Source organism: Pipistrellus hanaki (assembly GCF_964339955.1).
Source record: "Pipistrellus hanaki genome assembly, chromosome: 3".
In the NCBI taxonomy this organism is placed as follows: Eukaryota; Metazoa; Chordata; class Mammalia; order Chiroptera; family Vespertilionidae; genus Pipistrellus; species Pipistrellus hanaki.
Window position 1 is genome coordinate 74,837,356 of NC_140505.1, and position 12,621 is coordinate 74,849,976.

Here is a 12,621-nt window from a genome sequence, read left to right on the forward strand (position 1 = left end):
TGGGAAACATTTTTCAAACATCTATGATCTAATTTTATTTTTAAAAAATCTCTTTATTAACTAATGATTCTCTCAGTTGTACTGTATGTTTCCCACTGTGGGTATACTCCCAAACCTATTTGTCTTATTGTTCTTGTTATTGCAATTACATGCTTTAATTAAATATTACATAGACTGATTATAATAGTAATCAGCAGGCTGTTTGTCTTGGTAGTTTTAGCTAAGATTTTTTCTACAACTGACTACCTGGCAGCCTTTTGAAAAATGGAACTATTACAGAGCTTACACATATAATATACAATTTTTGAAGGAACTATTTTTAATCTGAAGAGGAAATGACTTAGGGAGACAAAATTGTTAATTTCACACATATAAAAAATTATCCTGTCTGAGGATAATTAAGTTTCTTCTATGAGAAGGGATATTTTAGATGTTTTAGAAATAGCTCTTAAACAAATTGAACAAAATCTATTAAAAAAAAACCACACACAAAATACAATATACAAAATAAAAGCCTTAGTTTCAAGTAGCATCTGACACTGGCCTGCACCAGAGTCCACCCAAGAGGCCTCAGAGCCATCACACCAGCGGCCAGCTTCAGACAATATCAGAGAAGGATCCAATTAGCCTCACAAATAGATGGTCCCTGACTTAGGCTGGCACTCTGCTGACTCAAATTCCACTTAGTGTGCTCAGCACTTGTAGCTCAGATACTGAGGTCAGGGTCGATCCTCTCAGCTAGCATGAAAGTCAATCCCATACATGAATAGGGCAATAGCAGCCAAGACTCAAATCCAACAGGAGGGCTCACAAGAGACATTTCTGAAGCACCCAGCTCAGATGATCAAGGAGACTGCACCACTGGGTACCAGAGGACACCTACTACATAAGGCCATCCTACCAAGACTGAGGGACATGGAAGATCTACTTGATACATGGAAACAAACACAAAGAGGCAGCCAGAATGAGGAAATAAAGAAACATTCCACCAATGAAAGAACAGAAGAAATCTCTAGCAAAAGAGCTAAATTAAATAGAGAAAGGCAATTTACCATATATAGAATTTTTTAAAAAAATAGTTGTATGGATGTTCAAGGAACTTAGCGAATTCTTCAATAGAGATAGGAAGCATAGAAAAGACATAGAAACCATTAAAAATGACAAGTCAGAAATAAAGAATACAATATCGATAATGAAGAACTCATGAGAAGGAATAAGCAGTAGGTTGAATGAAGCAGAAGATTGAATCAACAATTTGGAAGACAAGATAGTAGAAAACACCCAATCAGAGCAGAAAAAAATAGTTCAAAAAATGAGAAGTTTAAGATTTTTCTGGCACAACATGAAAAGCAACATCATAGGGCTACCAGAAGAGGAGAGAGAAAACAAAAGATCAAGAACCTATTTGAAGATATAATGACAGAAAACTAGAGTGGGGGTAAGGGAGAGAGATCAACCAAAGGACTTGCATGCACATAAGACTAACCAATGGACACAGACATCAGGGAGGTGAGGGCATGAGTGAGGGGGGTGGGGGGAAATGAGGTGATAAGGACATATATGTAATACCTTAATCAATAAAGAAAAAAATAAAATTAAAAAAAAATGACAGAAAATTTCCCTAACCTAGTGAAGAAAAAAGATACACAAGTTCAGGAAGCCCAGAGTTCCAAACAAGATGAACCCAAAGAGGCCCATACCAAGACACATCATAATTAAAATATCAAAGGTTAAAAACAAATTTTAAAAATATCATAAAAGCTACAAAAGAAAGACAATTAGTTACTAGGTTCCTCCCATAGACTGTCACCTGACTTTTTAACACAAATATTTTAGACCAGAAGGGATTTGCATGAAATATTAAAAGTGATGATATAGTCCCATTCATATATTTTTGCCTTTACTTCCCTTGCCTTTGGGGTCAAGTTCATAAAATGTTCTCTACAACCAAGGTCCATAAGTTTGGTACCTATATTTTCTTCTCTGTAACTTATTGTTTTGACTCTTATATGTAGGTCTTGCTTGCTAATTGACAGCCACACCCTCAAAGATGGCAGGGCCCACAGCCACAAGATGGCGGGGCCCAGTCCCCTTAGCCCCCCAGGGTGACAGGTGCATGGTCAGGCCAGGTCCACCCCAAGGAGAACCCAGCCACTCTGTGAGCCTGCCTCCAGAGTCACCCAGTCCCCTCAACCCCAAAGCTTCCCAGGGCCGGCTCGAGGCGCAGGCAAGTCTCAGGTGGTGGCTGCCCAGCTGCCCAGGGTTGACTTAAGATGCAGGCAAGCCTTGGATAGTGGCTGCCCAAGGCTCAAGTAACCAGGGCTGGCAGTGGCAGCAGCAGGGATGGGGCATTGCCTTCCCCTGATCACTAGGTCACTTCCTGCCCCTGAGGGCTCCTGGACTGTGAGAGGGGGCAGGCCAGGTTGAGGGACCCCCCTCCAGTGCATGGATTTTCATGCACTGGGCCTCTAGTATGTAATAAGAGACAAAGGACACTACATAATGATAACCAGATCACTCCAAAAAGAGGATATAACCCTTGTAAATAATTATGCATCCAACATAGGAGCACCCAAATATATATAGCAAATATTGATGGACATAAAAGGAAAGACCAACTATAATACAGTAATATTAAGGAATTTTAATATTCCATTGATATCAATAGATATTCCAGATAGAAAATCAGCAAGAAAACACCAGCTTTAAGTGATAGAACTTGACACATAAGTTTTTAGTTGATATCTTGAGAGCATTTCATGCCATAGCAGCAGAATATACATTATTTTCAAGTACACATGAAACATTTTCTGGGATAGACCATATATTAGAACACAAAGCAAGGTTCAATAAACTGAAGAAGATTGAAATCATATCAAGCATCTTCTCTGACTATAATGGTATGAAACTAGAAATCAATCACAAGAAAAAAAAAACAACCTGAAAAAGATGCAAAGACATGGAGGCTAAATAACATGTTACTAAACAATAAACAGATTAAAAATGAGATTAAGGAAGAAATAAAAACATACCTTGAAACAAATGAACATGAGAACACAATAACTCCAAATCTATGGGAGACAGAAAAAGGATTTTTATGAGGGAAATTCATAGCATTACAGGTCTCCCTCAAGAAATAAGAAAAATTTAAAATAAACCATCAAACTTTATATTTAAAGGAACCAGAAAAAGAACATCAAACAAAACCCAAAGTGAATATAAGAGGAAAAAATTGAGATCAAAGCATAAATAAATAAAATAAAATCTAAAAATATAATACAAAAGATCAATGAAACCAAGAGTTGGTTCTTTGAATAGATAAATAAGATCAACCTACATTTAATCAGATTTAGCAAGAAAAAAAGGAGAAGCTTCAAGTAAATAAAATAAAATAAATGAAAGAGAAGTAACAAGAGACATCAATGAAATACAAAGGATTGTAAGAAAATGTTGGGAACAACTATATAGAAGAGATTAGATAATCTGGAAGAAATGGATAAATTCCTAGAAACATACTATGTTCCAAAACTGAATCAGGAAGAATAAGAGAATCTAAATTGGCAGATTACAACTAGAGAAAATGAAGGAATAATAAAAAATAAAAAATAAAAACACACACACAAAAAAACAAACAAACAAAAAAAAACCTCCCAACAAACAAAAGTCCTGACTTGGATGACTTGGATGAAATTCACAGGTAAATTTCAGTAAAAATTCAAAGAAATTAAGGCTTGTCCTCAAAGTATTTTAAACAATTTTAGAGGAGGGAAAACTTCAAAGCTTATTTTTGTGAGGCCAGCATTATCCTTATTCCAAAACCAGATAAATATACTACAAAGAAAAGAAATTATATCCCTAATGAACATAGATGCTAAAATTCTCAACAAAATATTAGCAAACTAGATCCAGCAAACATTTAAAATATCATATACAATGATCAAGTGGGATTTATTCCAGGGATGCAAGGATGGTATAATGTACATAAATCAATAAATGTGATTGATGACATAAAAATAAAGGATAATAATATCAATAGTCACAGAAAGAACATTTGATAAAATCCAGCACCCATTTATGATAAAAACTCTCAGTAAAGTAGAAATAAAAGGATTATACCTCAAAATAGTAAAAGCCATATATGAAAACCCAGAGCCAATATCATATTCATGGACAAAAACTAAAATTGTTTCCCTTAAGTTCAGGAACAAAATAGGGATATCTACTTTTACCACTATTATTCAACATAGTACTGGAAGTCCTAGTTATAGCAATGAGACAAGAAGAAACAATAACCCTAACTGTTTTTAGCTCAGTGGCTAGAGCATCGACCTGCTGAGTGAAGGGTCCCAGGTTAAATTCTGGTCAAGGGCATGTACCTAGTTTGTAGGCACATCCTCAGTAGGGGGTGTTCAAGAGGCAGCTGATTGATATTTCTCTCTCATTGATATTCCTAACTCTCTATCTCTCTCCCTTTCTCTCTGTAAAAAGTCAATAAAATATATTTTAAAAAAGAAGAAATAATAAAAGGTATCTGAATTGGAAAGGAAGATGCAAAACTCTCATTATCCTATATAATAAAAGGCAAGATGGCTGCCACAAGATGGCCACAGCAGAGACAGAGCCTGGTGGCTGTTCTGTACGGTGAGGCCTGTGGGTTGCGTGGCTCTGCATGGTGCAGAGGAGGCCAGTCTCGGCATCTCCGCCACTTCACACAGAGGAGGCGAGTCCCAGTAGAGGAGGCTGGTCATGAAAGAGGAGGGCAGTTGTGAGTGATGGCAGTTATGGGAAATCAAGCCAGCAGTAGAGGGCAGTTGGGGGCAATCAGGCTGGTAAGAGAGCAGTTAGGTGTCAATCAGACTGGCAGGGCAGTGGTTAGGGGCAATCAGACAGGCAGGCAGGTGAGCTGTTAGGAGCCAGCAGTCCCAGATTGTGAGAGGGATGTCCGACTGCAGTTTAGGTCTGATCCCACAGGGGCATCCACTGAGGGGTCCCAGATTAGAGAGGGTGCAGGCTGGGTTGAGGAACAACCCCCCCTCCCAACCCCATGCATGAATTTTATGCACCAGGCCTCTAGCTTGTAGATGACATGATACTATATATAGAGAACCCCAAAGATTCCACAGAAAGACTATTAGAACTGATAAATGAATTCAGTAAAATATGGGATACAAAATAAGTATCCAGAAATCAGTTTCATCTTTATACACCAACTAGAAACTTGGTGCACAAATTTGTGCATAGGTGGGGCCTGGCCAGCCTGCTCCAAAAAGGAGGTGGAAGACGGCAAAGGGAGGGGAGGTAAATAGTGACAGAAAGAGATTTGACTTTGGGTAATGAACACACAATGCAATACACAAAGGATGTATTATAGAATTGTACACTTGAAACCAATATAATTTTATTAACCAATATCAACTCAATAAATTCAATAAAAATAAAATAAAATGCTATTATATTCAGTTTTTAAAAAACGCCTTAGTTTCAGACAAACTTATATTAAATGTTGCTTCTACCTTGTATAATATATATAAATTGTCAAGTTACTTCTCAAAGCCTCAATTTTTCCTTCATAAATCTGTTATAATAATACATTTCTCAAAGCATTATTAAAATTAAATAAAATAGTCTACTTCAGCTTCCTAACACAGTTTTAGCACATATTAGACACATAATAAATAGTTCTCTTTCTCATCTTATTCTTGTCCCTTGAGGTGTGAAGCATAAAAAGATAATTATCTGTTTAAATACACTACATCTAATGTTTTGATAGCTTACGAAGTAAATAGAACTATATAAAAATTCCTTCTGGATAAAATCCCCACCTTTCGGCAGACCCTGTTGTCACTGTTCCTGACCTATCTAAAGTCATTTATCTCTTTCTGTCTGGATAGCAGCTCTCCACATTTAAGATTAGGTAAATATCCTTTAGCTTCCCAGAAGGTCATCCTTGTCCTTCATCTAGAAGTTGGCCCAGATCCAATCCTTTTGTGGTAGATTATATTACCTTTCATCTAATATTTACTCCTTTCTCACAACCTCCCTAAAGAGAATATCTTTTCCTGCCCCATTGATTTTGGACTTGGAAGGTAGCATAAGAAAGAGTGTGCCAATTCCATGCTAAGGCTTCCCTCTCTGGGAGCCTCTGACCTTGGCCACAGAGACATATGCCCTTGGGTAGCTCAGGTCTCTTAACAATGAGAGATATAGGAGAAGCTTTCCTGGCTGACCTGCCAACTTGCAGCCTATAACAAGGCCGTCATCCCAGCTGACCTGAAAATATATGAGAGAGAAATAAATGTGTATTACTGTATGTCCCTGAGATGATTTGTGGCTGTTTGTTCAGCAGTAATAGCAATGACTAACTGATATACTTTGCTTATGAGATATTAGTTAAAAGCCACTGAGTAACATCTGGGAGAAAGTTTTCCTGTCTGCTAAGGGAAAGGTGCATGAAGATAAATTCTCAGCTTAGTGTCACATCTTGACTTTGACTGAAGTAGCCAGCTTATGACCATGAGGAGAAGGCCAAGAGACACCAGCCCAGAGTCACTGACCCAATGCTACCACCAACTTGCTTCACTTAGTGAAAATGATAAGAATAAATGCAATTTGTTTAAACCACGGTTTGTTTTGCATCTCCGTAATATGCAGCTGAATGTGTCCTATGTGATACATACCAACATTGAAACCTATTATAGAATGACTTAACTCTAAGATTTTGGTTTTTATAATATAAGATAACATATTTGACAATTCCAAGAATTATTTCTGGCTAGTGACTAGATATTGCATATTATATTGTTTGTTCATTTGCTGGTTCATTCAGTCAGCAAAACCTGCTAATTCATCAGATACCCAAGCATTTAGGATATCCTTCCCTGAAACTATAGACCCCATAACGAATGATGGGCATGGAGCTCCATTCCCTTCAGATAATCTTCCTTTAAATATTCCATATGCAGCAGAGGTTAATTCTTGAACTTTTTTTATTTTTCCATTCTTCATGGGTTCTTATGACCCTCCCTGTCTCCTTACCACATCTGGACCAAAAAGTACATAAAAGTGATATTCCTGTGCAAAAGGGAAGAGGAGGTGAGAAAAGCCTTTTCCACTGATTCCTCACTTCAGGGATAAACTAGTGTCACTAAAAGCACAATTCCCGATTCAGGTTCCAGTTCTACCACTTCTCAGTAGTGGGAACATGTACAGGTTGTTTAACCTCCTTTGGCCTCCACTTCCTCATAGGTAGAACAGAGATAGTCATAATATATGCTTCACAGCATTGTTAAAGTTATATTGCTAATCCATTATCTAATGGAAGATGGTATTTTTATTGAATTCCCTTTTTAAAAAATCAGAATACATACAGAAAGTATTTTCATTGGCAAGGACCTAAGCTTCAGACTCATATCCTCTGTGAATTTGAAATGCCTGGGCAACTTTGAGGACTGATGGGACTGGCCTGCTAGATGCCCATTTACAATGAGCCTTCCCTGGAGTCTTATTACAAGGTCAGTGACTTGTTATCTTGCTAATATCCTGTTTAATTAATGACTAATATCCTGCTTCAGAATTATGACTGTAAGTCTTTGTGAAACTGAAGCCTCCCCTTTCACCAATCAGTATTTCAGATAGGAACAAAACATACCCCAAGGACAGAAGGATTCAAGATGTATGAATTTTGTCTATTTGTAGCTATTATGTGGATAATAGCTACATAGGAGGGATAATTTTTTTTATATATAAATGTGTCTGTTGCTTGAGTTCCCTTTTAGTTCCAGAGACCTAAAGGAGAAACCACAGACTTCAAGTAACCATGGGTTTGAGTCCTGGCTCTGCTACTTAATAGGTATGCATAAGATATGTTTTTAGAAAACGGTTGCTAATTCCTAATGAAAAATACATTTTTTTCTAAATTCTTACAATTTTTAAAAATACTCTGGCCTCAAGTCTAGAATTGTATGTGAACTCTCAGTGTACCTACTTTAGTTCCTTTTGTTATCTTACCTCTTCCATAGAGTTTATTGAATCCCCTTTATATTGAATCCCCTTTTTAAAAAATCAGAATATATATAGAAAGTATTCTTATTTGGGGTTATACAGTCAAAAATTAAACCTCTGACATTTCCTCCTTAGTTATATTCCATTTTAGATTTTTTGAAATCCTGAACTGTTTTAGATCTCTTTTTCCAAAGTCCTTAGCATATACAGGGATGGGCAAAAGTAGGTTTAGAGTTGTGAGTACATTAAAGAGTTTATTCTTGTACTAGAGGCCTGGTGCATGAAATGTGTGCATGAGGAGGCGTGGGGAAGTGGGTCCCTTCAGCCCAGCCTGCATCCTCTCCAATCTTGGATCCCTCTGGGGATATCTGACTGCTAGTTGTCCAATCCTGGTGATCAGACATCCCTCATATAATCTGGAACCGCTGGCTCCTAGCTGCTCACCTTCTGGCCTGCCTGATCACCCCTAACTGCCCTTCCCCCCCTCTAACCACCTCTAACCACCTCTACCTGCCAGCCTGGTCACCCCCAATTGCCCCCTCCCACTGGCCTTGTCACCACCAACTGCCTCCCCCTGCCAGCCCGGTCACCCCACACAACCTGCAGTTCAGTCGTTTGATTGTCCCTCACTAAACCCTCTGCCAGCCTGGTCACCCCACGCAGCCTGCTGTTCAGTCATTACTGTGATGGTGTCCTGGACAATTTGCATATTCCTCTATTATTAGCATAGATTTTATTTATTACTAGAGGCCCGGTGCATGAATTCGTGCATGGGTAGTCCCTCGGCCTGGCCAGTGATCAGAGCCAATTTGAGGGGCAGGCTGGTGGTGCAGGGGGAGTCTGTGGGAGGTTGGCATTGAGCATCTGCTTCCTGGTCAGTGCATGTCATAGCAACCGGTCAACGGGTCAACCGGTCATTCGTGTGTTTGGTTGCTTAGGCTTTTATGTATATAATTTTATTTTCCAATAAACAATTGTAAGCCTACTTTTTGCCTACCTCTATATCCAGCTTTTTCTTTGCTGACAATCACTGCTTCTAAGTATCCAAAATAGTTTCCATTCACTGAAAGTGGCTTTTAGTGACCAAATTGGGGGTCTATCTTTTCTTGTTTTTGAGATTAGTAATCCCTAAGGTATTGGTATATATGAGAACTTCTGTTTTAGAATCTTGAAGAAATAGGTGTTTTCTGTGAGGAGATTGGGCGGGGGGTGGGGTGGGGGGGGGGAGAGGAACAGGATAATCAAAGACTAATCAACCCCTAATCTAACCTTCCATGAAACAAGATTGAGCCCAATGGACTATGTAGTCCTATGATAGAGTCCAACAAAGACTATCCAAGACTCTCAGTGGAGATACTCCAGAGTCCATGTGATAAACAGCAGTACTGAGTAGGAATGGACAATTTCTTCACTTACTTATTGTTCATGGAGGCCCTCTGAGATCTTGGGGTAGACAAGGGATGTGCTTGGCAGAATTATCCCCATGGAAAGTTCTGAAGTTAAGAAGATCCTGGAGAAGCATATGAACAGTTAATTTTCTCTTGGGTTTATGATTTTTGTTTTTAATTTTTATTACAGTTTATACTATTTTTATTAGCTAGACAATCATAAACTTTGTAAAGTGGTACTCCTGGTATTTTCAGTATCTACCTGGCACCATACATATTTATTACAATATTCTTTACTATATTCCATATAATGTATTATTTTGAAACAACCAATCTGTACTCTCAATTGCTTCATCTTTTTCACCTGACTCATGCTTTTCAAGTGAAGAATTCATCTCGATGATGTACTGTAATACTATGCCTCATGTTCTAAAGATTCTTTGAATGAGGATTTAACCTTATTTTGAATTCCAATCATGGTTGTCTCTTTCTTATTTGCTAATTCCCATAAGATTACATTTACTCTGATAGTTTATGAAAACATTTTATTACTCATGATTTAAGCATTAGATCCCATTGCTTTACCAATGTTTCAACTATAAAATAGTATGTACCCTTTCCACTAATAGTTAAAATTTTATTATCTATAGTAATTAGGTGATGGGTCTTTCTATTCTATTTATTTAAACTCTTTTGAAAAGTCTAGATAGCAACTTTTTATGAGAATAATTTATTTTTTCTAAAACTGATGATATACATTGTTTTATCATTATTAAATCAAGATATCATCCAAAAATTCATATTTCATTCTTTGACAACATCTATAGAGTTAGTTAATTATCTTTTATTTTGTATTATATTATAAAATTCCAAACTTCAGTGGTATAAGCAAATATTAACTGCACATTTAACTCTTTCAGTCTTCTGCCTGACTTCATAGGTCTCAGATGTAACTCTCAGATTTTAGTTAATGATATCCCCATGTGTTGGATAGTGCTTATTATCTCTCTGGTTTACATTTAACTTTGTCTTGACCATAGCAGTGGGAATGCTGCAAGATACATTTTGCAAATTCCCTCATCAGCTGGCATCCAATAGGAGGTAGGGAATGGAGATCTGGATACAAGAAGAAGCCATTTTCATGGTTTCTGCTTACAACTGTGGCAGTGGCAGTGCCATCAAGCACATCAAAAATAGCAGCAGCAGGGGCAGTGACAGTGGTATCACAACTGTAACATTAGCAGTTTTGGAAGGAATGTAGAAGCAAGGGTGGATGGTGACCAGCAGGCAGTAGTGTCCCAACAGAAGCAGGCTCATGGACACAGTGTTTATGGACTCTGGGTAAATCATTTTCCTTTTGTTTTCCAGCTCTAGGTGAGATCACACTTGAGTGTAATTGCCAATCTTTACATCAGCTAACCTTTCTTACTTTGCTTCTCTAGCACATTCCAATAATTTTTTTTTTTTTTTAGCAGATTCCTTACATCAAATCCCCTTTTTATTGAAAACCTAGATCTTGTTTCTGCTCTTCTGATTGGGCAGAGATTGATGCATGGTGTTATGAATTAGCATGTGTGAGTAACAGTCAGCATACATGTTATACTCCAGAAGGCATTTCATAATTTGGTGGGAAAACCTTCAAGAAATACTCAATTGACAATATTGATTCTACTTTCAACTTTTCTTGATCTCTCAGAAGAGAATCACCAACCTCTCAGGTCCAATGAGAGGTTTTGTAGTATTTACTGGCATTTATAGACTCTTGTTTGTGTCATGTTTATTCCCCAGAAAAGTTGCATTTAAATAATTTAAAAATTGCAAACTTAGTGTGTCTGTTGAATCCTTTCTTCTTTAAGCTTTATAATTCATAACTCTTTTTTAAAAATATATTTTATTGATTTTTTTACAGAGAGGAAGGGAGAGAGATAGAGAGCTAGAAATGTCGATGAGAGAGAAACATCGACCAGCTGCCTCCTGCACACCCCCCACCGGGGATGTGCCCACAACCAATGTACATGCCCTTGACCAGAATAGAACCTGGGACCCTTCAGTCTGCAGACCGACACTCTACCACTGAGCCAAACCGGTTTCGGCTAATTCATAACTCTTATCTCCCTGTGTTTTTCTTCTTCTGAGCCTCCAAGAATTTTTAATTTGTGATTTTTTTTGGCATTTTTTTCTTCTATTTTCTCTAAGAACTTTTTATCTTTGTAGATACAGCTGGCATTAAGAAAGAGCATTCTCAAGAAAGAAAATCTGTAGTAATAATGCTAGCCCAGAGGTAGAAATAAGATGGCTCTCATGAATCAGGTTAAAATGTGTGACTTTTGCTGAAAACATCAGTGTGGCAAGAATCTTGTGCCATAGATTCACTATCATCTATTTAATTAAAGAGTAATATGCAAATTGACCATACCTCTGCAACAAACAAAAGCACACCCAACAGCCAAACAGGAGAGAATATGGAAATTAAATCAACCAAGATGGCTGCTCCCATGGAGAGAGCAGGAGGCTTGGGTTTCCCCAGCAATGGAGAAAGCCAAGCTTTCCACCTGCCTTGGTGGGCCCAGGCCTCCATTCAAGGCTACAAAGTTTCAATTATAGAATATAAATAAATCCCATCAAAAATGGCGGCAGCCATGGAGCTGGAGAGAGCAGGAGGCTTGAATTTCCCCTGGCGATGGAGAAATCCAAGCTTTCTGCCTGCCTGACCTGCCTTGGTCTCAGCTCAAGGCTACAAAGTTTCAATTACAGAAGAATAAATCTCAGATCAGCTTGGGTTGCTGGGGGGCATGGTCAGCCTGCAAACAACCAAGGCCCCTTGCCCAGGCACCCCACACCCCAAGAAAACCCCCACCCTGATCAGAGACACCCTTCAGGGAAAACCAGCCAGCCCTCACCCATACACCAGGTCTCTATCCTGTATAATCCTATCTAATAAAAGAATAATATGCAAATTGACCATCACTGCAATGCACAAGATGGCTGTCCCATGTGGTCAAAGATGACTGCCCTCATGTGGACACAAGATGGCTGCCACAAAATGGCCAGCAGGGGAGGACAGTTGAGAGGGACCAGGCCTACAAGGAAGGGCAGGTGGGGGGCGATCAAGCCTGCAGGGCAGGGAAGTTAGGAATGACCAGGCCAGCAGAGAAGGGAAGTTGTAGGTGACTGGGTCTGCAAGGAAGGGCAGTTGGGGGAGACCCAGGCCTGCAGAGGAGAGCAGTTGGGG